The sequence below is a fragment of the Orcinus orca genome, chromosome 5 (genome assembly GCF_937001465.1).
Source record: "Orcinus orca chromosome 5, mOrcOrc1.1, whole genome shotgun sequence".
NCBI classification, from domain to species: domain Eukaryota; kingdom Metazoa; phylum Chordata; class Mammalia; order Artiodactyla; family Delphinidae; genus Orcinus; species Orcinus orca.
The window spans coordinates 17,985,495-18,013,236 of NC_064563.1; the positions used below are offsets into that span (position 1 = coordinate 17,985,495).

At 35.9% G+C, this 27,742-nt stretch overlaps 1 protein-coding gene across 17 annotated transcripts in view; it reads right to left on the bottom strand.

Annotated features, from left to right (window-relative positions):
- MBNL1 (muscleblind like splicing regulator 1) overlaps positions 1-27,742 on the bottom strand; it is a 202,120-nt gene that overhangs the window by 147,421 nt on the left and 26,957 nt on the right. The gene's annotated exons all lie outside the window — the stretch shown is intronic.

The window sequence follows — 27,742 nt, forward strand, 5'->3', positions numbered from 1 at the left end:
AAAAGGAAAGGGGTGTTTACAAATGGTACATTCTCCTGACCTATCCAATTCACTTCCTTCTACAGCCCAAGTCCTGCCCCTCCACTGAAAGCGGCACTCATACTGTAAAACTATTCCATTCAGCCGGCAGACACTTTGTCAATATATCACAGGGAGGCGAGATACGAACAAAAGCATCCTTTATTCTAACATTTTTTAAGCAGAAGTTGAGGTCATGTGGGGAAAATAAGGAGTGCAGTGTTGTCAGTGTGGCTGGCAAATCTGAAGTGAACCTCAAGGGAGAAAGTGAGTCCATCGCAGAAACATGAAATATTAAAGTGAACAATTTGATTTGGGCAACATGATGCACTTCAGAGGTACGAATGAAGCTGGAGGGTGGGAGCTGGGGGATCCCCTATTGCCTAACGATCTATTAACTCAGACTGCTCTCTACAGTGGGGCATTTTTGCTTTTAACAACTTACTTTCTCTTTCAATCTAGATGGAAAAACTTTCAGAAAATGCTCAGTAGTTACCAAAAGCATACACTTCTTTCCCCCATTTTGAAAGATACCAAAGAAAACAAGGCTTTAATAACTCTAAAAGTTTCACACTCTAAAGAGCAACGACACAGTATAATAAATACTGTTAGGTTACACTTCTTCAAGGGCCAAAAATGGCCAACTAGCATATATTTCTAATGTGGAAATTAGAATACAGAATATGAATATGAATATATATATACATACATATATATAAACCATGGATATCTAGCCGAAATTTTTAAAATTTATTTTAGAACTAATACTGTCATTCTTAACATTAATTTTTTTAAAACTCCCAGATATTAGATTTAGAAAATATTGTAGTAAGACTACAACTTTTGGAAAGATTTAAAAAGAAAAAAAAAAACTCATACTGATGCTCCAGAAATATTTTTGTTTTTAAAAATTTTCCGGTCCTATTTCCTGGTTCTGTAAAAACAAAGCCAAGTTGGTCACAAACTCTTAAGATTCATCCACCTTCCTTAATGTTTACTCTGCATTCAAAATTTCTCAACTTCTTCATGCCTTGCATATGGACCACATCTGTGGTCAACATCTCTTTTGTCTTTCTGGAATCTTCAAGAGCTTCACCTGCAACCCTTACCTCCTTTAGAAGCTGGCTAACATGTCACTTCTTCCAAGAAGCTTTCAGGATGTCACTTCCTCCGTCTCCACCCACCCATATATTAACACTGTCTCCTCCCAATTACCTCTGCTCCCCTATACAGTGTTTTATTTGCGTACATGACTGACCCACTAGCCTAATGTTCCCAAGGACAGAAACAATCTTACTCATCTCAGTAACCCTAAGTGCCTGGCTTAGGGATGGAAAACTGATGGAGCGCCATAAACTGTGGCAAATTAAACGACTGATTTCTACATGCGAACTGGAATTCACTTTACAGCACATAAATACACACGTGTACACACCCATATAAACAAATGTGAACACACACCTGAAAACACACACACACACACTCCTCATTGCCTCTATAAATTTCTATATTCTAGGGTCACTCAGACCTCCCACTGTCTAGGAATCCTCCCCCTGGCCCTGGACAGCTCCCTCTCACACTCCAGCTCTTCTAAAACTTCATTACTCTCAAGTCCCTCCTCCTACATGTTGCTCTCACTACCAACAGTAGATGACCTCATATGTCACAAATATTTCATAGTAAAAATAGTGGCCCCCAGGCATGGACTCTCTCTCACCTTCCCACCACCCATCTTTAAACTATCTTTCTGTAATCTTTCTTCTCAGTCTCCCAGGAGCTTTCCCTTCTCCTGCCCAAGGTTAAGCTGCCACCTTGACTGGCTCCTTCTCGAGACTTCTTTCCCTCTAAACTCCCTCTATATAGGAACACCTGCCTTTCCTGCAATTCCTTCTCTTAGCCCTCAAAGTGCTGAAGAAGCTCTAAACTGAAAGGGGTGGCACAGCAGGAGGAAGGGGACCTTGCCTAGTTACACACCACCTCTCCCTAATGCTCGTAATCCATGCTTCCCAAACAAATGTCTGAAGAGTCATCTACACGTGCTATTTTCCTGCTTCTCCTCCATTCACGCTTGAATCTGTATCAGTGTAACCTCCATAACTATTACTTTAGTGCTCAGCGACAGTCGTCAACGCCCCCAACCAAGCCAAATCCAAAGACTACGTACGCATAGTCCCTTGTCATTACTTGACCTCTAACGGCCAGTACAACTCCTTCTTTCTTGCCCCCTTCTCCTTGTCTTGAATTGACACATTTTATCTTTTTGGTTTCTCCCAGCGCTGCACCTCTATCCTCCCTGGGAGAGAGGAGCTGTGAGGAACTGCCGAGGTTCTTGGCATATGTCATACCGTTGTGAGCTCCTGGGACTTGTTACATGCTAACCCTTTGTTTGGTTTGACACATACTTCTTCACCCCTTCAACTCGGCAAATCCCTTCTCCTTGTTTAAACTGCTCTTCAAATATCACCTTCTGTAGAAGGCTGGGCCAACTCAGAGAAACATTATTCCCTTTCAGAATATTCTCAGTACTTTGTAGCTCTTGGTACTTTTGCCCCCAAGGTTATAAACTCCATGACAATAGAGTGTATTACCATTTTTTTTTAACCCAGTCCCTGGAACATAACAGATGTTCTTAAAATGTTTACTAAAAGAATAGGTTTTATTCAACCTACTAGGAATAAACATGTTTGTGAGAATGTGTGTCCAGTTCCGAGGAAAATTTCATCATGATCTATGGGATCTAAACAACATGAGGACAGACAATGGTACCATTAGAAATATCTTCACTGCTTGCTGGTTATGTCTAAATACAACTACAAAATTAATTTCTAGGGTTGATTATTTTTCCTTTCTACAATGTTACAGGTTTAGTTCCACTCAAGTACAAAATATACTTTAATTACTTAAATGCTTATAAATGGGTGTCCTGATTATTTATATTTTCTGTAGCAGAGAAATCCTATTTACATCAAAAAGTATCACTGAAAGAATTATAGATAAGTATTTGTAAGCTGAAAATACTATTATAAAATGTATTAGGCAAGGACGATAATCAAAATATTTATAATTAGCCAGGCATGGACAAGTGAGCAACCAGATAGGACCCCGACTTTTATGAAATAGTCCAGCTGCACCTGATAATGTGTGTTCCAGCCTTTGATACAGGGCACTGGGAGTAACAAACTCAAACTTTATCCTAAAAATTGGTTTGACTAAATTGCTGATATCAGAATACTCTCTTGTAACCTTTTTCTTTTTCTTTATTGAAACATAAGAATCTCAGAGGAGACTAGAAATCTTCGTAACTGAGTGCTTTGATAAATTAAGATTTTATAGGATTCGGGTCAATACTTCAAATGGCAATGGATTTTTGTTCTACAGATAGAGACAATGTTTAAAAGTGTATGGGTATTGTTCAGATTGCAGGAATTCTTGCAAACATATTTACTCTAAAAATATGTGTTATTTGTAAATAATTACTGAAAGAAATACTTCTACTGTAAAGATATTTACTGGGCTTCCCTGGTGGCGCAGTGGTTGAGAGTCCGCCTGCCGATGCAGGGGACACGGGTTCGTGACCCGGTCTGGGAAGATCCCACATGCCGCGGGGCGGCTGGGCCCGTAAGCCATGGCCGCTGAGCCTGCGCGTCCAGAGCCTGTGCTCCACAACGGGTGAGGCCACAACAGTGAGAGGCCCGCGTACCGCAAAAAAAAAAAAAAAAAAAAAAAAAAGATATTTACTAATAGGTAAATTGCTTCCGAGGTAAATTTTTGACCAATATTTCAACGTATTATAATAAACCTCCCTGAACAAAAACGAACAAAAGAAATGATTGGGAATACAACCATTTTTCAGTGAGAATCAAACTTTTAAAAACCTGCATAACAACAAGCCCTCTTTTACCTGTTGATCAAATTCCAAACACTAAACTGTAGTGTTCTTCCTATCATGGGACATGTTCTACATACAGGCATATTCTTCCCAAGAACCGAGACCAATCTCTCCTTGAGTGATATCAGAATTCACATGTATTTTCTACTTTAAGATAAGAGGAGGTAAATAGAAAAGAAAAGAAGAAAATGTAAAGATAGAGGAAAAGAAACCAAAAACAGGATAAAGTTTAAAAAAAAAAAAACCACGGGGAATTACAAATAATTACTCTTACAGCAATTGATATATATTAGCATTAAAGTAACAGTGGATGGCTTCATATAAATATCTATTTAAGGGTTGCATGGATTCTGCAGTAAAGGATAAACAGACACTTACAAGGTATAAGACTAAAATTCTGTTTTGGAGAACTGGATGGCCTCTATAAGCAAGGTTAAATTTCTTAGTCATATATGTTTACTAATCAAAAATAGGCAGATTGGTTCTATTACAAGCCAGAGTAGTTAGCTGGGAACTTGGGGGACTTTTTCATAACTTTTGATTTTGAAATAAGTTACATATTGAGGAAGTTAACTTAGTAATTATTTGAGGTTTTTTTACTTACTAAGACAAGTTTCAATCTAACTGGAAAAGATGGCCAACTTCGCTGTGTATGTTTGGAGCTGACAAGGAGAAGCTCGTCGTCCAAAACAGTTAACTTTTCCCCCTGGCTCACTGGTGTCGACAAGTCCATAATTAGCAATGCATTACTTTAGTAAACTAAGTTAGCTCACAGTACAATTTTGCTCATGGCTTGTCCCAAATATTAACAGAGATTTCAGTAAACAAACAACTAACTAAGCATTTCTGGAGGCTGTATAGTTCTTTCTCTACTCACTAAGGTACTAAATAGAGTAACAAAGTTATTTATTATGTGGGAAAAACTGTGGTCTGAATGGGTTAATGCAATCTTCAGCAGTATTCAACTCCATATAACAAAAAGCTGAGATCAGTGTTTCTCAGTGAGGGGTAAGCACACTACTGGTAGCACCCATGGCGATTTTAAGTGATGCAGAAACAACATAATTCTAATAGATGCATCAGAATGCTAAAACAAGTTTGTCAAGCCTGTGGACATCATAACTTAGGAAGAGGCTAAAGTATAATAAAAAGAATTTAAAGAATAAGACTAAGTAAATATATTGGTAAAAATCATGAAGGAGATATGCAAATGACTGAAGTTTTAGAAACACTGCTGAGAAAAAAAGATAACTTTCAACCACAAATCCCCTGGAATGGCACAGCGATGGGCAACGTGGCCTACTGGTCTGACGCTCTGCACTGTGTTTTGGGTGACAAGCTGCTAGCAAGGAAAGTAAGATTATGTTTACCAACTCAAATAAGTAATCAAAGGTCTATCAAAGCATTCCTTTAGAATTCTGATAGGTTTGATTACCTAATCATCAAGTGGTCTCTTATTGAAGGATATTGAAGGAGTGTTGGTTAGGTGATGCACTATTGCTAAAGATTTGAATTCTAAAAGCAACTAACTAAACTGTACTCAAATTAGAAAATGACTCTTGTCCCTTAAGTATTTACATTTAAGACAAAATGAAACATGAATCCTCTAATCAGACAATGATTAAAAAGTTAATTTTGAATTGATTCCTATATCAGGCAAAATTTTAAAACTTAAAAGACATAAGAATCCTTAAAAAACTACAAACAGAACTACCATATGACCCAGCAATCCCACTACTGGGCATATACCCTGAGAAAACCATAATTCAAAAAGAGTCATGTACCAAAATGTTCATTGCAGCTCTATTTACAATAGCCCGGAGATGGAAACAACCTAAGTGTCCATCATCGGATGAATGGATAAAGAAGATGTGGCACATATATACAATGGAATATTACTCAGCCATAAAAAGAAACGAAATTGAGCTATTTGTAATGAGGTGGATAGACCTGGAGTCTGTCATACAGAGTGAAGTAAGTCAGAAAGAGAAAGACAAATCCTATATGCTAACACATATATATGGAATTTAGGGGGAAAAAAATGTCATGAAGAACCTAGGGGTAAGACAGGAATAAAGACACAGACCTACTAGAGCATGGATTTGAGGATATGGGGAGGGGGAAGGGGAAGCTGGGACAAAGTGAGAGAGTGGCATGGATACATATACACTACCAAACGTAAGGTAGATAGCTAGTGGGAAGCAGCCGCATAGCACAGGGAGATCAGCTCGGCGCTTTGTGACCACCTAGAGGGGTGGGATAGGGAGGGTGAGAGGGAGGGAGAGGCAAGAGGGAAGAGATATGGGAACATATGTATAACTGATTCACTTTGTGATAAAGCAGAAACTAACACACCATTGTAAAGCAATTATACTCCAATAAAGACGTAAAAAGAAAAAAGACATAAGATAAATATCAGAACGACTCACTGCATTTTGTAGACTGAGCCACTAGTTTTGTTCCTAACTGTGCCTTCTTCCAGTCCCTACAGCAAAGTTATCTTAGAAGCTTTTCCCGCCCACTGTCAAAAGTATCCAAACCTTCTGTTCCTCTCAACACCAGCCCCTTATCCTGCTTTATTCTTCTTCACAACAGCTGTTAGTATTTGGCATAATACTATGTACCTATTTCACTATCTGCTTATGAGCCACAGTTTAAAACACTGAGATGCCACCTTTATAAGTGAATGAAACCACCGGCAAACGCCACTCTTTGGAAAGAGCACAAGGCAGTGAGGTTAACATAGAACCATATTTATACACCTCCTTCATTGTGAAGTTGATGGAAGTTTTTTTTTTTTTAATCCACGGAATAATTTGAAACAGTTACACGTGGCTTTGCAAATTTAAAACATGTAAATAATTATCTGTGAATTTCTGACAGAATCAGTCTTCAATTCTGGCAAAAGAAGGGAAAATTTGCCTTTTTTTCTGATGATATTCAAACAGGCAGTCTTTTAACATTTCCCTCTATTCCATGAGAAAGTCTAATAACACTACGAATGTTACTTTATCATTCTTCAAGATGAAATACTAATCCTATTTACTGTTTTATTTATTCTATATATTACCCAAAGAAGTTGTTATCTTGTTAGGCTTAGGTAGTCATTTCTGATCTGTCCATCTCATTTAATATTTCAAAATAATAATTAGGAAGTCAGAACACAAGACTACAATAAAATTAACAATGTTGATATGTGCTCAAAGAGCTAAAAGATAGAAAAACCAAATCTAACCATTCTGGCAGTTTTCAGGAAGAATGGTACATTAACCCATCTGGGATCTACCAGTGTGAAATAAGCATGATAAAACTGTGAATGTTAAATGGAATGTAATACATCGTGATACTGTTATTCGCAGGGCAATGCCATGATTAGGGACTTTGATTTTAAAGTTTACTTAAATGAGTTATAGTTTATTTGGCACAGTAACTAGGGGCCAAAATCTTAGCTTTAATTTTCCATCTTTATATCTTCTGAACAATATCACCTAGCTTCTTACTGAGGTTGGTGGTACCTCCGCCTAAAACATGTTTAAATATTATCTTCATTGATTGAGGAATGATAGCAAATTCATCCATGCTTCCCTAATAACATTACTGTACAACTCAAAAATAAGTATAAAGTTGATTAACGAGAGACTTGAGGAAATATTCCCACGGCACCCTGTACATCAGTGAAATCTGCTGCATGTGTACCTCTTTGCCCCACTGTTCCAACTTTCCTTCCAAGGCAGAATCATTCTCACAACAACCAGTGGTCATTAAGAGCTTCTCCATAATTAACCTATGCCTGTTTTCCATTTGAGTAGGTTCAATCGAGCGAAATTATAAAATCAATATGTAAAGAAGTGACAAAAACAAAACAAAAAATTCTGACCAAAATATAAAGCATATTTCTGTTAGAACAAAATAATCATAGTTGTCACACTTTCCCGAATTTCTAAAATTTTATTGTAGCAATAGCCCTCGTTACCATCAACTATATGTGAGCACAAAAGCTTGATCTTAGCAGATAAACCTTGAATTTCCAGATGTCTGATTTAAAACCTAACCTAGTAACCTCAACCTGGGAAATCTTATTGGCTTATTTCTATAGAAGACTGCCCAAAATCTGTTGCTTAATTATTAATCATTATGAGAAAAATATGTAAAATCTATGTTTATAGTTAAAGAGATCTAAAATAATTATTCTTCAGAATATAATGAATGATATCAAATATGAATATAGGATTGAATGCATCCTAATTAAATGAATTATTGGACTTCTCATGACAAAACACAATACATACATAATTCCTCCTTTCCATTTAATCAGTAAAAATCCCCATCACTTCACAAATGTATCTCTTATTGCAAACTTTACAAATACTCAAGCCACAAAGGTACCACACAGTTTAACGTTTCAATCCTAGGGATATTTCTATTGATTTATATATTTGACCTTAAAGATTACCTTTTTAACAAATACACTCAAACATACTTTTAATAATATACCAATGTCAACTGAATTTATTCCTAATAAAAATAAAATATTAGAATCTCAGTTTGACTTGAGCTTTTCTAAAAAAAACCCCACAAATTCACATACACTCACATGCCAATAAGAATTATGTTTTCCCTAATAGTGAGTCAAGACCTAGCTGTTTTTCCCTAGTTTAAAAAAAGAGGAAGATACGTTATAAAACAAAGACATGCATTAATAACTCATTTTCACTTCAATGTAGCTGAAGTACCTTTTGGGGAACGTTCCTAACAAATATACTAAACTAGGTCTCAGATGCTGAACAAAACAAATTATGCTAATATTATTGCAACTGCTATAGAATAAGCCAGTGCTTCAGAATGTATTTTGCAGAAGACTAAAATTTCAAAAAGCAGCTCCACAGTGACAAAAGGGAGGCACATTTTGTTTGTGCCTACCTCAATATTTATTAATTACGAGGCTTAATTTACAAAAACGAAAAACACACTGAGAGACTCTGCACGTCTTGAAAATATAAGATTAACTGGATGAAAAGGTAATTTGGCTCCCCGATAACTAAATTTATATTTATACATAAATCATTTACCACACTTTTGTGCCACAAAACATACTGAAGAACTGAAATCTCATTATATGAGCATCAAAGGACAATGCAGATCTAGAATCTCTGACTCTTTCATTCACAGGAACTTTTGCAGACATACATGGAAACGCACGTCTCATGGAGCTCACATTCAGAAAAAGATGTAAAATAAAACAAAGGAAAAACCTACCATGTGGTGATTAGACGGTGAAAATAAAGTATTCTCAGATTTGAAATGTAAAGCCTCAGGAGCAAATTAAAAGTTGAACTAAATACTGTTTATTTAAATTTTGAGTTTTTCTCCTCTACACTTAGACTTTCACATCTCCAGTGACTACAATAACCTGAATTATTTCAAATCAAAGAATGAACAATTTGCACTCTTAACTATGGTTCTCCCTTGTTTTGTGATTGAGAAGTATGGGTATAAACGATAAGGCTATTACCTACATAGATACTACTAAATAATAATGGAAGAGATAGTAAAATATAAATTCAAATGATGAACAGAAATCTCTAGCAAGCAATTTATATGAATCATGTACATTAACTCCATGTATTTTTTCTTTCTATTTTGGGGGGGGGGGTTTAGACGTTGCTAAATGAATGCATTTTCACTGTAATAAATTTAAACCATACAGAAGGGTTTTACTGAGAATTCTCCATCCTTCCATTGCCAAATCAGACCCCCTCTAAACCCAAAGGTAACCACTATTATTAGTATGGTGTGTCTAGTCCTTTTTTCCATGCATTTCTCATACACATACACACATCTACAGATACAACATACACAGTTCACCACTTTTACCAAAGTGATGGAAACATACTAAAGCATATTATTCTGAGGCTTGCTTTCTACAATATATGTTAATGATCTTTCCTTATCAATAGAAATAGATCAACATAAATACTTTTTAACAACTGTGTATTACTTTACTATATGTCCATGTCTTTACCAGTGGTCACCTAAATTGATGCCAGTTTTTCATTACTTTAAGCAACGCTGCAATTATAAATACAAAACTATGCTTCCATTTGAGTGGTATTAATAACATAAGCACTTAGAACATAAAGTATATGCATATATTAACTTTGAACTAGAACAGCAAACTTCTTCCAAGAAAACATTTATTAATACCTGCTTCTACCAACAATTAATAACGTGCTTTTCTATATTTATTAAATCTATGCTAGACCTAAAAAAGATACTATCCTTAAATCTAGATTGTATATTTCTATTGTAGGAACAGGTTAAAGGTATATGTCTTTCTTCCCATAAATAGAACTTAAAGCCTTTCATTTCTGTTTTGCAAAATATTTTCAACTGTTAGCACTTACATGGCAGTTAATCAATGGAAACATTTGTAAAATCAGTTGTTCAACTCCTGTTATTTCAAAATAAACAATCTAGTTGCTAAAACAATTACAAAATTTATATTTTGCAATTATTTGCCAAACAACAGGGGGCTGGAAGTCTGAATAAATGTTTCAGTTGACAGAGTATCAAAATGCACAATATACAGGTTACTATTCTTTTCTTATTAATAACAACAAAATGTGTAGTTAACAGAGTCTGCAGGGCATGTTATATTAGGAAAATCTCTGACAGCGCAATGTCATATGATGAAGGGAATGCTTTTTTTACACATCATTTCTACAAATGTCAGAAAATATCCTGCTTCCCCCCTCCTTTTTTAGACACTAATTGACTAAAGGAAATGGTTTCTGACAAGTGCTATAAATAATGCAATGCGTTATCAAACTAGCTAAGGCACAATAGAACTCTGGTGAACTCATGTAGGCCCAAACACATTTCCCTGTGTGGTTCTTTCTCCTGAGGCCGGGGCTCCTCGTGCCATGGAGTGGAGCATTCTCCTGGAGTGGCATGCACTTCCAGTCTAAAGAACCGAGATAGGTATACACTTTTGTATGATTTTGCCAATGGACATACCTCCCGTTAGAAAATAAAACACTCTCCTCTCACTTTACCCTCCTCAAACTCTTTCTCGCTTATTAAGTAACAGTTCACGGAATAAAGAAGAACCTCAAACTGGATTTGCAAAATACTTAAGTGTGGGCATTTCTAATGCTTTTATTCTCTTTTTGACAATGTGCTTTTACCATGTTGTCAGAGTATAAATAAAGTCTCACTTCTCAGGAGATAAGAGCAAGATTCTATTCCTAGGATTTTGTACTTTCCAAAAGAGCACACATACTGAGCACACTATGAACAAACTAACATGGCAACTTGAGGTTTGGTTCCTTTGCTAAATAGAAAAAAGAACATCCCTTTCTTAAGTATTTTAATTGCCCATAAGGTTCTGTGCATTCTGGAAAAGCTGTAACCCATGAGGAAATCTGAAAAGTGGACTACACCCTCCTAATGAGACAGTGATGAAATCTTTTATGTTTTTCCACCAGCATCACATGCACTTAAAAAGCAATGACCTGCTTTCCATGGCAAATCACAGTGCATATGATGTTGATGGAAGTATATGCAGTTTACCGTGTGTCAATTACATGTTAACAGAGCCTTTAAAAAAAAGGCTAAGAACAGACATTTGTCTCAACAAATAAATGTAGCAAAGAACAGGAAAAAAAAAAAACCATATTCCTGGGACCTACCCTAGACCTACAGAGGATAAAGACCAGTAATCTACATTTTAAGCAAACTTCCCAGGTTATCCTTAATCTCATTAAATTTTGGCAATCATAATCAACTAAAGCTAAACTACTACTTCCACGAGAGACTGTTTACTGCATTTCTACCCAATGATTTCCCAAAAGATGCCTTATTTGAGATTTGGCATTGTTGCTTTCGTTGTGGTCATCCATTTACAATGCTTGGTGTCAGTTTATATATCTCTTATAAAAATAAAACAGTGTGTGTGTGTGTGTGTGTGTGTGTGTGTGAAAAAAATAAAATAAAAAGTCAAAAAAATGGTTAAGATGAGATTTGGTGACATGCTTTTTGATTATATTCCATTAACTACTTTAGAAAATAGACATACCTGCAAAATGTATATGAAGTTCTGTTATATTCGTTTTTTAAAATATTATTTTAAATCAGGCACCATACATGCCCCTCCACATCATTCTTATTTATAATAAGAATAATTTATGTAGTAAAATTATTTTGCAAAAAGATGAAAAAACAATTAAGCACCTATTCAATCACTACAATAAGATAAAATAAATTGTTAATAGTAGGGATAAGATATGAAGTAAGGATTAACGTATGTATGGGAGTGCAGATATGCATGTATGTGTGTTTGTGTGTGTCTGTATGTGTATCCAAAGAATAAGGAAAAACTTTGCATAGGAATTAGTCAAATCATGTTCTTCATACATAACTAAAACCTAGCTTTTTATTTAAATTCAAGTGAAACCTTCGTATTAAATTTAATAGGGGGAAAAAAGACTTAAATAATGCTTTAATCTTCTTCCAGGAAGAACCACTTTATTTTGGATAAAACTATAAACTATGCATCTTCATTAAAAACCCGTGAAGAGACAAACTTTTTGGGAAGTTGGCTTGTGCTACATTTCCTTTTGATTTATATATAAAACCTGCAAGGTGTTCATCTTGTTCTTTAATAAAAAGTTTCTACGGGAGGAGCCACTTGGAAAAATTTACTTTCCCCCCAAGAAAAGTTTACTTTTCCCCCAGAACTCATACATTCTATGATTATGCAACAATAGCAAATAATATTTGATATATTGGTATACAATTTACTTTCATCTGAATTTTGCCATTTGCTCCTCAGGACTCTAAGAGATGGTTATATTATCTTGCCCATTTGTGAACAAATAAATTAAGGCTTGCACGGGTAAGCTAATTAAATGGAAGAATCAGGACCCAAAATCAGGTCTTTTGATTCCAAATTTAAAATTTCATTCGCAACACGTGCTAGTACTTTAACACCAAACTTTGTAGAAATGGCCTTAAATACAATAGAAGCCAAGAAACAGAGAGATTGGGGGTAGAGTGGAGTATGGTGCAGCAGCCACGACTACACCCCTTGTGGTTTGCTCTGAGAGGTAAGTGAAAGAGAAAGCCCTGTGTACAGATCCTGAGGGAGATAAGATGGCCTCTTCACACAGCTGAGAGATGGATGTTCTTGTCCTGGTATGTCCATGGGGTATATACTGGACACTAATAACGTACACTTAGAAATGTGAGAATTATACACTCCAGGTCTATTAGTTTCTTCTAGGATTGTTAACTGGTTTTAATCTAGTAATTCATACATTACTGGGTTCTAAATAGTAACTGATGTAAAGATTAATTGTAGAGGAAGAGGTGCTTGAGCATGATTTTATTTTTATTTGTCTGCTTTCTGAGCAAGAGGCTACATTTTCTTCAGAGCTTTCGAGGAGCTTAGATTTCTACCAGCAGAAACCTTCTACATAAGGAGCAAGGAAGGCTGCTCTAAACGCATACAACTGAATATATGCTAAGCAAGTATGCTTACAGTAAGACTGATCTATATCAGCCACTAAAACAGTGTTTGAAAAGCAGTGAAGGAGATGGAATAACTGTCTGAAACACTTCTAAGCCACGTAGAGGCAGATAGATTTTTTGACGGCTGTTAAAGCCATAGAAAAGTATGCTAGAGAGAAAGCACAGAGGGTTTGAAATGGTACAGCTGGTATTTTTCTTTTACGTGTAACAAACCTGTTCTCTAATATATTAGTTACCTTATGGCACCAAAAACAAAAAAATGGTAAATGTTAAGCTGCTTTCTGATAAGAAAACCCAAAGTCAAAACAATAAAAAAATGACAATCTCAGTTCCACTGCCTCAAAATTATCTCCTTTGACAAAAACTGCAAGTGCTACTCCTCTAATTGTGCTCTTGACTTTTTTAGTTCTCTTTCTTTCTTCTCTACTATCCTAGGGGAAGAAAAATGTTTCCTTTAAAGAAATCCAAATACATTCAACACACAACAATAAACTTTCTGCGCCACCAGGGAAGCCCAACAATAAACTTATTAAATGAATAAATATATTCATTAAAGGTAAACAATACTTAGATAACATAGTACACATGCATTGATTATATTAGCAGTTTATTGATATTATGTATGTAGCCTAGACATAGGGGGAATACATGGATGCAGCTTTGAAGAATTTACTGCTTAATCAGGGGACATAAAATATACAAATAACTGCACATAAGAGAGAAGGTGGGAAGTACACAGCACAGATAACAATAAAGCTTGGTGACTAAAAGAGAGAGGTCAGGGGTGGTTTCTTGATGGATAAGACATCTAAAATAGGCCTGGAAGGATGGGTTTCACTTGGTTGGAGACAAAAAGGAATGGCACTCCAGACTGTAGGAATACAGAGAACAAAGGCAAGGAGAGGGAAAAGCACAAAACATGAACACTGGGGGAATTGGTCTGTGTGGATCACCCATGTGCAACGGGGCTGGCAGGAGATAATCTGGGGCTGGAACCAAATCAGTAAGGGCCTTGAAGGCCAAACTGAAGATTCCAGCCTTCACTTCTTAATTAATTGGAATTCATCCATTCCAAGATTTCACTCAAGGACAGAGTCAGAATATTTAACTAAATACCCTAAGGGCTAAGAATAAGACTGTATATGGGATACAAAGAAATCTTAATAAATAAACTTGGGATTTTTCTACTTCCTAAAGCCTTTGCTTTGGTTTCCAGAAAGCTGAGAAATTTAGTTCTCAATTTCATCTCAAGTACTTGTTCCGTCTCTTTTCCTTCTAACTGACTTGTTATGTCTCTTTTTCACAGTCCTGTTTTATATGTGCACTTACTGTTGCAAGCCAACCAACATCCTTTTCTGATGGAGCATACATCACACATAAATAAAATTATATTAACATTTGTCCTGGTACCAGGTAAGGTTGTAGATGAAACACTTAAAAGTTTCAGAAGAGAAGAGACATATTAGAATCCAACCATCAAGTAAAGATTGTTCCTCTATAAATATTTCAATGAAAGATGGCCACATCGAATTCAGATACCCAGTTAGCATAGTGGACAATTATTCTAAAATCTACAACTGTTGGGTTCAGCAACCTATCTTCTTGCCTAGCTGTCCAGTTTGACCTTCCCTGTGAATTAGTGTTTCTACTATGATGCCAAAATGACCTTTTGAAACTTACAAGGCGTCCAAGGCTGCATATATTTTCAGCTGTATCAGCCCTGGCTGTCACAGCATTCTGCATGATACTGAGTGGCAAAACTGGAGCATACTGTACTAGCCTAACCTTTTAAACTTTACAATATTGTACGGCCACTCAAAATTGAGTTTTCTCTTTCTGCATTACCTTGTAATGCTAGTTCTCTTGCTTATTTGTAAAGCAGTGATTCTAAGCATAAAATGGTACTTTTCTTACACGAAAATAGAATACTTTACTTATACATAGTAAACCTAATACTGATAGAGGCTTTAAAATAAATATTTACTGACATCTACAAATAATACTTTTTTAATTAATGAAAAGAGTATTTAAATTCTGTGGCAATGGGAACTATAATATGTCATTATTTCTGCAATGGCCAATCTGAAATTTGAGAGATGTCTCAATTTTATAATTGCACTTTTATAATTGCATCTCTTTATGTTAACCATTATGTATTCAATGCCTAGCACAGTGCCTAGAATATAAAAGAACCCAAATTAATATTTAAGTGAATGTTGCAGAATCTACATGTTTAATTACACTTCATTTATCATAGAACTATTGCAATGAAACATAGGTGCTAATTTTCTTAACAAAAAATTAGTACATTAGCATAGAATATTGATCTTTAAAAAAATACACCTGAGAATTCTTGGTACACAAAAGGGAAAATATTTTTCAAATCCATTAATGTCAGGTCATTTACAAACAGAAAACTGTTACTGTGTGAATAGGATAAAGTTTAACAACAGTAGGAAAAAAAAGCAATAGAAATCAATTCATTAAGACACAGTTAAGATTCTTAATAATGATATCTATCAACTGTTTGATCTCAAGCCTAATAACTATTAGAGAGTAATAATAAATTTAGATTTACACATGTATGTCAGAATATCTTTTGTTTTGTCACTGACATACTATATTTTCACAAGTCCTACTTGTAATCAGTGCAAAGAACCACAAAATGATATTAATATAATATTTCAGAGCAAACTTATACACTAACCTTATTGGTGAATGCGTCCCTTAGTTTCATATATTTATTTTGTTCCTTTTTCAGCTATAACTTATGGACTACTTCATAGTCCTTTATGGAATACACATGTACATATGGATATAACACACATATGTGTGCACATCACACACACACAGACATGCTCTAATTACTCTGCTAGGACTTGGGGGAAGTGAGAAAAGTTCATCAGAAATCTCCAAGTGTATGTCAATTCTCAATGACACGTTTGATTATTTTCATGTTGGCAACAGATTTCTATTTTTTAATGATGAGAGAAATGAACTGAATTACCCTAATGCCTTCAATAATGCAGCTGAATAAATTATAAGAGCATTTGCAACACTCTTTTATGGCTCAAGACACTTCTTAAACTGTGCCACTTAAAGCCATCCAATGAAGCAATTGGCAGAATGCTATGTCATTCAGAAGTGACACCAGAAACTTCACAGGTGGTAATGATTTTGAGTCTAAAAGTAGGTTTTGCTGATCTTGGCGAGCGCTGGGGCAGAGCGTATTAGGTGTGAGTAGAACTAATACCGAGCAAACCACACAGGCAGATTAGGCCATTCGATACTGCCCTCCTCTCCAAGCCGGGGAAACTTCGAAGTCCACTCCCCCGTCTCTGCTGTTTTATGACCACAATGCTTCAAAACCCGCCTTTCACATCCTGCCTCCTTTACTAAGTCTTTCCAGAACTAACCTGGACTGAGCCTCAAGTCTACATTGCTGGGTTTGTTGACTTAAGTCATGCCATCCTGATGGAAACAAACAGGCAGACAAACAAACAGCAAAACTGGGCTGAGAGCTCAGCACTCACAGTACCTTGCTACATGACCCTTGAGCAAATCACCTGACCTTAACCTTGCTGAGCCTCCATTTTCTCACCTGTGAACCAGAGTCAGGGCCAGCAATGCATAAATCTCACAGCGCTGTGTAAGAACTAAGTATGGTCACGTAAGTAAAAGAATAAGTGCCTACCAAGTAAGAAGCTATTTTTATAATTATTATGATCGCTGATGGTATGGTCTTTTGTAGTTCTTGTTTTGTTTTCATTACTTCAAGATGAATGGATCTTTTCCTTTGGGCCATAAACTTCAGAAAAGAGGACCTATATCTCTAATTTCTCCTGAAAATTTCAGCCAAAAATCTTATCGTGAAGGTTTTTATGCAGTGGGCTTTAAATAAATGTTTATGATTGCAAATGAAGAATGGCAAGCCATACAATAAAAATTCTGAGTTTTCCAACCTAGAATGCAGAATAAATCCTGGAAACAAGGAACAAACACTTCACAGCTGAATGGGGTCTTATAGAATATGCACAGTTGCACTTTCACCATTTGAAAGTTTGGAAACTAGCCTACAAAATACAGCTTTATTTCCTGCAAACAAAGAAAAGCTGGAGGAAAAAGAGCTTCGTGAGCGTTATCTAAAACCTTTTGTCACTAAAGTTAAATACAGCACACCTCTCTTTTATGGATTTTTCTTTTCTGTTAACACAAAAGTTGCAGCCTCTGAAACCTGACTCTCAATACTGAGTGTTTTCATCTCCTAATCAGGGAGTTAGTATGAAGAAGCTTCAGGTGAATTATGTCCCCATCTTTCTACAGAAGTGTCAACATCTGAAACAAATTAATCTCTTCCCTCTGGTCTAGAATCACCCTACATTTGGGTCATGCTTATTTATCAAATACTTAAACAGAAAGATAAATAGCTTAAATACTGAATCATGTAATTTTAACAAATTATGATTTGATTTTTGTCTTTTCTCCAATATACAAAGTATACAAAGAGTTAAGGTGTCTACTGGTTGGTTTTAGGCAAATTCCACACTCTGCCCACAAGCAGCCTATTCTTGGCTCTTCCGTGCCCACTTTGTTTTGCCCGTACATTACTTGTGAATATTTCCATCACTACACTGGAAACTACCCTGAGAACAGGGCGTATCTTACTCACTTCTTTATCCTCTGATAGGTGGATAAAGCATGAGAGGTGGCACATGGACAAGTACACTCAATAAATATTTCCTAATAAGAGAGCTTTCCTCTGAGGTCAAAAGCAATGGCATACAATTCTTCCATCTTCCTTCTCTAAACAATATATAATTTTATTTGGTATATGTTCAAAATACCTCTATGAAGAGAGGAATTTTTTAGCAAGTGACAAGCTCCAAGAGAACCAGTCTTCAATTAATACTTTATCTTTTTTAAGTCATTAGGCTATGCCACATAATGACAGAGAGTACAGACTGGTGTGTGAAAATGATGCAACATGAAAGCATAAAATGACCATATGAAGATGATAAATAAATTTAGCATGTGTTCTGGAGCTATGCCTATCATTTCTTGGTGAAAATTTTATGGCATTATGTTATTGGTGTGAAAGCACATTATCTTCGCAAAGCTTCCTCTGATTGGATCCCAGATGGCCCAAATGCAATGTTATAATGGGTCACACTACTGCATGCCCTTACCATATCTGCTGAAGACAGGAGGCTCATAAACCTAAGAAGCAAAGATTACAAACAGGTGTAAAACTCTATGCCATTTGTAATCCAATGTCAAAGCAAAAGAATGAAATGTACTTGCCAGCCTTTTAACTCAAATTTATACCTTCTTGAGCCCTGTCAATTCTATGGGTGAAGTTTTAAAATGACTGTATCATAACTATACCACATTCATTCTCAGCAGAATCATAAAGGGGAAAGAGAATGCTGGTTTTGAAGTGAGAAGAGACCTGGCCTCAATTCACTTTGGCTGCTCACCAGGCTGTGTGAATTTAGGCAAGTAGGTTAACCTCTCTGAGTTTCAGCTTCCTCATCTCTATCAAGAGGATGGTGGTTCCTGCCACACAAGCCTGTTCCCTAATTGTGTAGCACTATGGTTCTTTTCTGGAAAGAATGTCTCACGCAGAGAAGGTGCTCAAATATGGCAGCTAGCCTCATTCTGTTCATACTGTTCGTACCGTTTCCCTCTATTTTCTGAAAAGATTGCCTAACCTTCAGCCTATGTCAGGCCCACCTCCTCCACAGAGCATGCCCTAACCATTCAGTTCCACAAAGACTTCCTTCTTTGAATTTCCTCCTTTGGTACTCAGCTTTATGGTGCCAATACTGACTGTACTGTTAACTTTTCATGTCTTTCTCCCCAACTCAATTACATGTCAAAGAAGAATAGAAACTATGTAATTCTCCTTTGAAACCTCTTCTCCTGACCTACTACAAGCCCTTACTTCCGATAGGTGCTCAAAATATGTTTGTTAATTGATTATTTAGCAGAGCACAAAGAATGAATTGATTTCCCTATATTGCCTATTGTTAACATAGGAACATAACTTTCTAAGTGAAAAGACCTCAGCACATAATAAACTTTAATCCATTACTGAGAAACAGACACAATAATCGCTTCCTATGTTAACTGCTCCCAAAACAATATTTACTTTTAAAATCCAGTCCTCAAACTATATTCCTCTGAGAGAGTCATTTCCCACGGACAATTTTCAGTGAATGTGGTCCCCCAGAAAGCATTACGCAGAATTCCATTTGAAGTACATTTTTTTCAATAGTCTCAATTATTGTTCTGGATATTTCAAATTAATTTTTGGAAAGGTCCTGCAATACCTCAGAGAGACTCTACACCTGGGTTAAAGATTTGCTTGTATTCCCTGTTGTTCACTTTCCCAACACTCATCAAATCTCTCAAAGTCTTCTGATAAGGTATTTAAGACCAACTGCCTTATATGAAGGCCATTAAGTTGACAATGCAGCTTTCCCTGAAATTTTCAAATAATGAAAATTCAAATAATGGCTCAAAATAATTTGGAGTAAATTTGTCTAGTTAAGATTGGCCCAGTGAATAGAGAAAGCAAAGAAGAATTTCTAATTTTAGTACTATTTAATCTTAGTTACTTTAGGATGAAATTTTCTAAGCATTATCTATAATTCAATAAAAACAGATTTTTACCATATCTTTGTAGCACAAGGCCAAAACCAGATAAGAAAAAAAAAAAAGTCTAATAATAGAAAAAGGCATGTTTTGAGTGTGATTTTCACATAATACTAAAAGGCACATAAACAAAAGGCAAAATGAAACAGTTAACATTATTTTCTCTAGCTCTACATAAACACATTTAAAGACATAAACAGTGCAATTTTAAAATTATTTTCTGTGGATATAGACCATCTAAATAAAGTGGTAAATCTTTATAAATAGAATCTTTTTCTTGAAAACTGTCTTGATTTCATAAGAACTTCTCTATGTGTATTAAATACAGTCATTGTTCTGACATGCTTTGCTTAAACTCTCTTAAGCCATTTACTTGTAACAGGCATGTAAGTGCCTTATGTAAAAAGGCCTACGAGTACTCCTGCAAAGCTTTCTATTCTATTTGAAATATAACTATCCTCACAACTCCAGGTAACTGTTAACTCAATGCAACTGGTTATTTATTCCCATAGGTAAATAATTCTGTTTATAAGAACGTCTGATTATTAAGGATCTTTATTTCCAGGAAAAAGAATATCACAGTTACACTGATACCTTCCCTAAAATAGCAAGGTCTGAGAAGTATAAATGTCAGCTACATTGAGCACATTGCAAACTTGTTTTATCATGTATCTATGTGCCACCTGGTTTATCATTGAGGCTCATTTACACCAGTGTTCTGCATGAACTTTTAACAGGGGACCACAACTGCCTAGCCGTCAATGAGACATTTCTTAGCAAACAACAACATACCCCTAAAGATGAAATTACGCTTACTTTAGAATTACCAATTTGGAATAAAGAATTTAACAACCTTGTCTTTTAAAAGAGCTTGACACAGAAATGAACTGTTTTAAAAATTTAACAGGTATCTTCCACTTACCCAAGTTATAGGTCCTGATAAAATATAATTTTAAGTGTTCTTCTCTGATATTTTAAAATATAGTTCTTTATACTAAAAGAGCTCACAAGGAGCAACGTGATGAACAGGGATAACATTAACAAAGCTTTTAAAATTTTGGATGAAAAGTTTTAAAAATTCTTACCATATTTTTATTTTTTTATTTTTTATTTTTTTGCGGTACGCGGGCCTCTCACTGCTGTGGCCTCTCCTGTTGCGGAGCACAGGCTCCGGACGCGCAAGCTCAGCGGCCATGGCTCACGGGCCCAGCCACTCCGCGGCATGTGGGATCTTCCCGGACCGGGGCACGAACCCATGTCACCTGCATCTGCAGGCAGACTCTCAACCACTGCGCCACCAGGGAAGCCCTCTTACCATGTTTTTAAAATCATTTTTAATACCTCCCATCACCTTTAACATCCACATCTAACACTTGCTACATCCTGTGGACCCAAAGCCTGTCACTTTTTCCTTAGCACACATGGCCCTTTCATTCTCCTGTCATTATCCTTTTTTAGTCCCTCATCTCTATCCTACAATCTCCACTTCATCCTATGTATGTCCTATTCTTCCTCTAAAAAATGTCACTAAAACACAACTCCTGTACAGTTACTTGCCAAAGCAAATGTTTCCTAATGTTCCCATTGTGAATCAAACTTACTACCTGGTCCTCAGTGCCCTCCAAAGTGGAGCCCCTATCTCCCTTTCCCACCTGATTCTTCGTTTCTTCTACCCTGTTAACTGCCCCTCCCTAGGCCTTTTCTCTCTCTCCTCTTACTTTCTACTCATTCTTCTAGCGTCTCCTCAAATGCTGGAGTAAGTTTTACTCTTCTGAATTATTCCAAATGTTTACAGTTTCCATCTCCTATCAGTACCCAACACAAGTGTTTTTTAAATTTTATTTTTATTCTTTGACGTACAAGCATGGGTTCTAGAACTGGACTACCTTGGTTCCGCTCCTTGTTGTGCCACTTCCTAGTTAAAAAACCATGGGCAATTAACTTTGTGCCTCAGTTTCCCCATCTTTGAAACCGAGATATTAACAGTACACATCTCATAAGGCTGTTCTGAGGAATGTGTGAATTAATTCATAAACTTTACCCTGGCACAAAGAAAGCAGTTCAAGATGTTAGTAATCATTGTTAAAGCTATTATCATCATCACCATTCTTTGTACATGACTGCAAGCAAGACAAAAAATTGGTTAAAAATATGGACATTGGAATAAAGAAGAAAAAAGATCTCACAGCTCTGCAAACTACCAAAAGTGTTTTCTAGTCATGCTAGTCATCTTTAAGATAAAAGTCATAAGGGATATTTTACAGCTGTCGGAAAGATTAAATGAGATATTTTGTAAAGAAATGTATAGCAAGTGGCACTTCTATTAGTAACATGTTTATAATGTCACAGATGTAAGAATTAAACAATAGAAAGAGTAAAAGGTTTTTCCCAGTCCACATACCTAGTCACATCTGGTTTGGTGAAATAAAATCTATACATTGTGAGACTTTTGTGCCCCACCTCCCAAAGTCTATTACTCCTTTCAAGATGTAGACAAAATGCAATAAATATATAAAGATACGATAATTTTTAAATGATAATAATAACATCAGTATCACCTCTTATATTTACAAAGTGTTCCACTTCTCAAAACATGTTACCCCCAAATGAGGTCTGTTTTTGTTGTTCTACCTGCACTGCAACAAAGATTGTACTTTCAAAACAAATTTAGATATACTGTTTATAGAAACTGATGTATCATTTCATAGCATGGCTTTTTGAAACTAAAATTTAGTAAACAGAAATATCAATGAGGGAATCTTTGTGCAGAATACTGAGTTTGCAAACTCAATGGCTCAGAGCTTTTTTCTCCAACTCCCCCCCCGCCCCCCCACCCCCCCACCCCCCTCCACCGCAGCTAGCCATTTGCCCTCCTATTATATCTGTGGCCTGTGGCCTAACTTGACTATCACCATCCCACCCCATATCCTATCTTTCTACTAGGATAAGAGCTAGCCACCCACATAGAGTGCTAAAAGGTCATTGTAAAGGTAATTCTTTTCTTGTAATCAGATAAGACAGAAACAAATAAAATGTTAACCTATCATTATTACTATCATCAATAATGCTGATAAACAGATTGTTGAATACTGGATTAGATTAAATTTTTTGGATGCAATAAGCTGTGTATGGTCTGTAAGTTTTAATACTAAGTCAAGTTCAAAAAGTATCTCTAGTGATGTTCTAAATATGAATATGAATTGCTTAATGCCTTATTTGGCATTCTTGTTATTTAACCTGCTTTTGACGTGTTTTGACTATTAAACTGTAAAGTCTTTCACTGTTTAGATTTCCTCACACTCCCACTGCATATACTATTGTTACCATACATTTTTCGAATTTTCTGAAAGAGTCTATTCAGTCATAATCATTGTAGACAATGTCAGTATGCGGGGATTTGGAGTACAGTAAGTATACACAATGTTACCACATCTTTCACAACCATGTACTTAAAATATTCATGAATTATTTTTAAAAACCTACAAAATTGTATTCACAATTGTGACACTTCTACCAGTGCCTGAAATCATCAGCTATATCTTGTTTTTCTTTCTTCACTTTTCTTCTATTCAACGTCACATTAAATTGTATACTCTGGCTGTCTCTGATTAAAATCTCCCTGCTAATATATAGTTCTCTCATTGCTGTTCATTATATATTATACGTTTCTTTTCCCAAAATGAAATCACTGGGTTTTTGGTATATTTTAGTATTACTTCCACTGCTTAACTTTAGTATATAGATTTTTTAGCAAACAACCTTGTAATTATCAGCTTACTTTTAACCTAGCTTTCTCTTGAACAAATTTTCTACATCCACTGTTCACCCCAGTTACCCACTTGGGTTTCTGATACATTTGTAACTAGCTGGTGGCTTCAAAAACTGATATTTTATGGTATTCAACAGTAATACTAATGACAAAGCTATCAATATTTTAGTATAGGACGTTTGGAAATCTATATATTTCTAACAGCAAAATGAACTAAATGAACTAGAACATGTATGAAAATTATGTCTGGATGTTAAATGTATACATATGAACAATATGGAAATATCACTAAATAGATATAATTAATGCTGCTTTAACAGAATAATATTTTTATAATGTTAAAAAATAAAGAATACCTTTTGTTTTCCACTATTAATGCGTTAGAACTGTTTGTTCCCTTTATTACATGTATTGGTCAGAGCTACATTAAGACGTATCCTCCCTTATCTCAACTTCCATACCATGTTACCTAGCCTCTGCTTATGAAATATCACTTTCCACTTTACAGTTATTTTCAAAACTCTTACTTCCCCTACCAGACTGCCACCTCTTTGAGGAAAAGGTATATCTTAAGTTTGGCAAATCTCACTGAACATAGCTTGCTATTTTTGCCAAAATACGTATTTTCCTATGAATCAACTTTACAAAATAAAATAATATCTCAAATCAGCATGCAATGTTCATTTCACATGATTAAACGTGTTCCCATGATCCTAGAATCTTGTTAACTCTTTAAAAGAGCTCCCCGACTATTTTAAAAGTGGAAATATAGCGAAAATCCAGTCTCAAGATAAATTTTTTAAGAATCCTTTGGAGGAAGAAATATTGTCATTTTGTGAATTCTGCTAAAGAGGGACTGGAATGGAGTTGATTTTTTTTTTTTAACATCTTTATTGGAGTATAATTGCTTTACAATGGTGTTATCACAATTCTTTTTAATAATATTATGTTATTTAATATCCAGGTGATTTGAATAAATTGGCATTGCCTTGGGAAAAGTTTTATCTTCATATATACATTCACACACAAATTGTATCCACACTTGATGGGACTATGTACCTTATTAGCTATTATTCACCGCTTTGGGTATATGAAAGATACACTTCTCGATTTCTTAAAACAATGTCCAAAGAGATGACAGTTTTTTCCTTTGGAGCATATACACTACTTGAAGCATGATACTTATTTCAGAAATACCTTCACCTTTTAAAAATAATTGATCTCAGTGGAAAAGTAATTTTCCACTCTATCCAATATGCCTACATTTCATCTTGAGATTAATATATCCTGAACTCTTTTGGACAAAGGATCGCCACAGAATCCTAGAGTAAGATCTCAAAAATAGTGGGAAAAGTAACAAATACAGAATGCCTAAAACTCTAACATAAATTCTTCAAAGGTTTTTCATTTTTTTTTTGCGGTACGCGGGCCTCTCACTGCTGTGGCCTCTCCCGTTGCGCAGCACAGGCTCCGGACGCGCAGGCTCAGTGGCCATGGCTCACGGGCCCAGCCGCTCCGCGGCACGTGGGATCTTCCCGGACCGGGGCACGAACCCGCGTCCCCTGCATCGGCAGGCGGACTCTCAACCACTGCGCCACCAGGGAAGCCCCTAGGTTTTTCATTTTTATGGACGTCACAGGCAGAAGTGATAAGATGCCTCTCAGAAAACATGAATAATTATCTGAAAGAGATCTAATGAAATCATTAAAAGACTAACAATAATATGTAGAAAAACTATAACCTCGTATTTGCTAAGTGTTTTTCCAAGGATATAGCTGTAATGCTTATATAAATGTATATTTTTATAATATGAAAACACTACTACATAAACCCCGAGTTCCCTACCTCAACTCTAAAAATACAAAATACGTCTAGAGACTTTTAGTGCCCTATGGCAATAGCTCTTCTTGAATCCTCTGCGTTGTGATCAATAATTCTCCAACCATTAGTGAATCTGCTCCATGACTCATCAGAAATGATCTACAACGTTAATGGGGATGACTGTCCCCCGCAGGTTCCACACATGCATTGACACTAATGGCAGTTATGCCTCCTGTAGGTGGGGGACAGATTCAAGATGGCACCAAGCCGGGAGGCAACTCTTCCGAGATTCTCCATAAAACTTGCTCCCTTCCCCGCCCCACCCCCACCAAAGAAGAACTCACTGCATCCAACCTGTCTTATATCTTTGGTATCCTTCAAGGAAATAAAAGTAAGCGTATGTTATATGGATGCAAAAGAACCACGTTTTTTTTCAGTTTAACCTCACTGTGCATGGCAAAATGTACTTCAGTTTTGAAAATACCTGAAAGGAATGTTTCCAGGTCCTAGGCCATTGTGCTTTGTTCACCAGTCAGATGCTTTCTCAAAATGTGTTCATATTATAAAGACAAGGTCTCTGTGTATAGGAATTCCTCAAAGCCCAGAACATTACTACAGAAACGTATTCTTACCTTTCCTAACATTCAAAACAATGCCCTCTTCCCTCCAGGTGAAAAATCTTTCGTTCTTGTGAATTCATTAATCTTCAATTAACATACAGTCAGGAGTTTGGACTTATTTGGGGTTTTATTCTCTAAAGGTGGAAAGTCACAGCAAAGGAAAATATATATGAAGCATTTGAAGATAATTGCTATTTACTCAAAACTCTATTTTAAAATAAATTTTAGTGACTCGTTTGTGTTTGGTAACTTCAGGACAATGATAACTATAGTGTCTCTAAAATGTTCCTAAGTAGCAATCATACTCTATTCTGGCCTTTGAGAGGTGTTAAGACTCATCCCCTAATTATAAGCCTTTTCTCTGTTATTACTACCTCACCATTAAATCTCTAAACTAAATAGTAGTTTTGAGGATACAAAAATAGATGTTAGGTGGTGTGTTTTCTCAAATTTTGGTTACAATGGATAAGAAAGATGAGGTATTCCTATGTATAATAAACTTCTTTAGCTTATAAAAATAAAAATCCTTTTTATTGTGTTTTGACCAGCAAACTCCTTAGGCTTTCTACCAGAAGTGCTTTCTTGCGTTATTCTAGAACAGCCCTGTCCAATAGAAATACAAGGCAAACCACACTTGTTATTTTAAGTTTTCTAGTAGCAGTATTTTTTAAAAAGTGAAAAGAAACACGTGAAATTAATCTAACAATATATTCTACTGAAACCAATATATCCAGAATATTATCACTGCCATATATAATCAATATAAAAAATAGTATCAGATGTCTTATATTCTTTCTTTTGTACAAAGTGTTCAAAATTCAGTACGTATTGTACACTTAGAGCAAACCTCAATCCAGAAAACCACATCTCAAGTGCTCAATAGTCACATGTGGCCAACGGCTACTGTACTGGACAGCACGTTCTAGATTCCAAAAATATGAAGCTTTTTGGCCTAAAAGGCCACACACTTTAAAATCTCCCTATGTAACATCCTCTGTGATCGGTATTGCCATTAGGATTTTATATTGAACCAAATATTTAAGTGACTATATTTCACTTCCTTCTTCTGCTCCCCTGACCTTCATATCTACGGCCCACCCTGATGCCTCAGAGTGTAAGAAACCCCAATCACCTATTCTTTTCATCTTCTTCTAAGCAAGATCTGAGATATTCTCTAATCTCTGCATCTTCTATCACCAAGCAGAAAGCCAGAAGGTGCAGCAAGGCTATTCTCTCTGTTTCCATAAATAGATATATCAAATACAGGCCTAATGTATGGCGACAATGATAAATGCAAGGGCGATTTTTTTGCTTACAGTAAAGACAGGAAATTTTATATAAAAAAGTAATACACCCTTCCTCAATCAGAAATACGATTTTACTCCCTCCCTCCCCCGCCAGGAGAAACCTTGAGATATTCTGTTCTTGTTCTGGAAC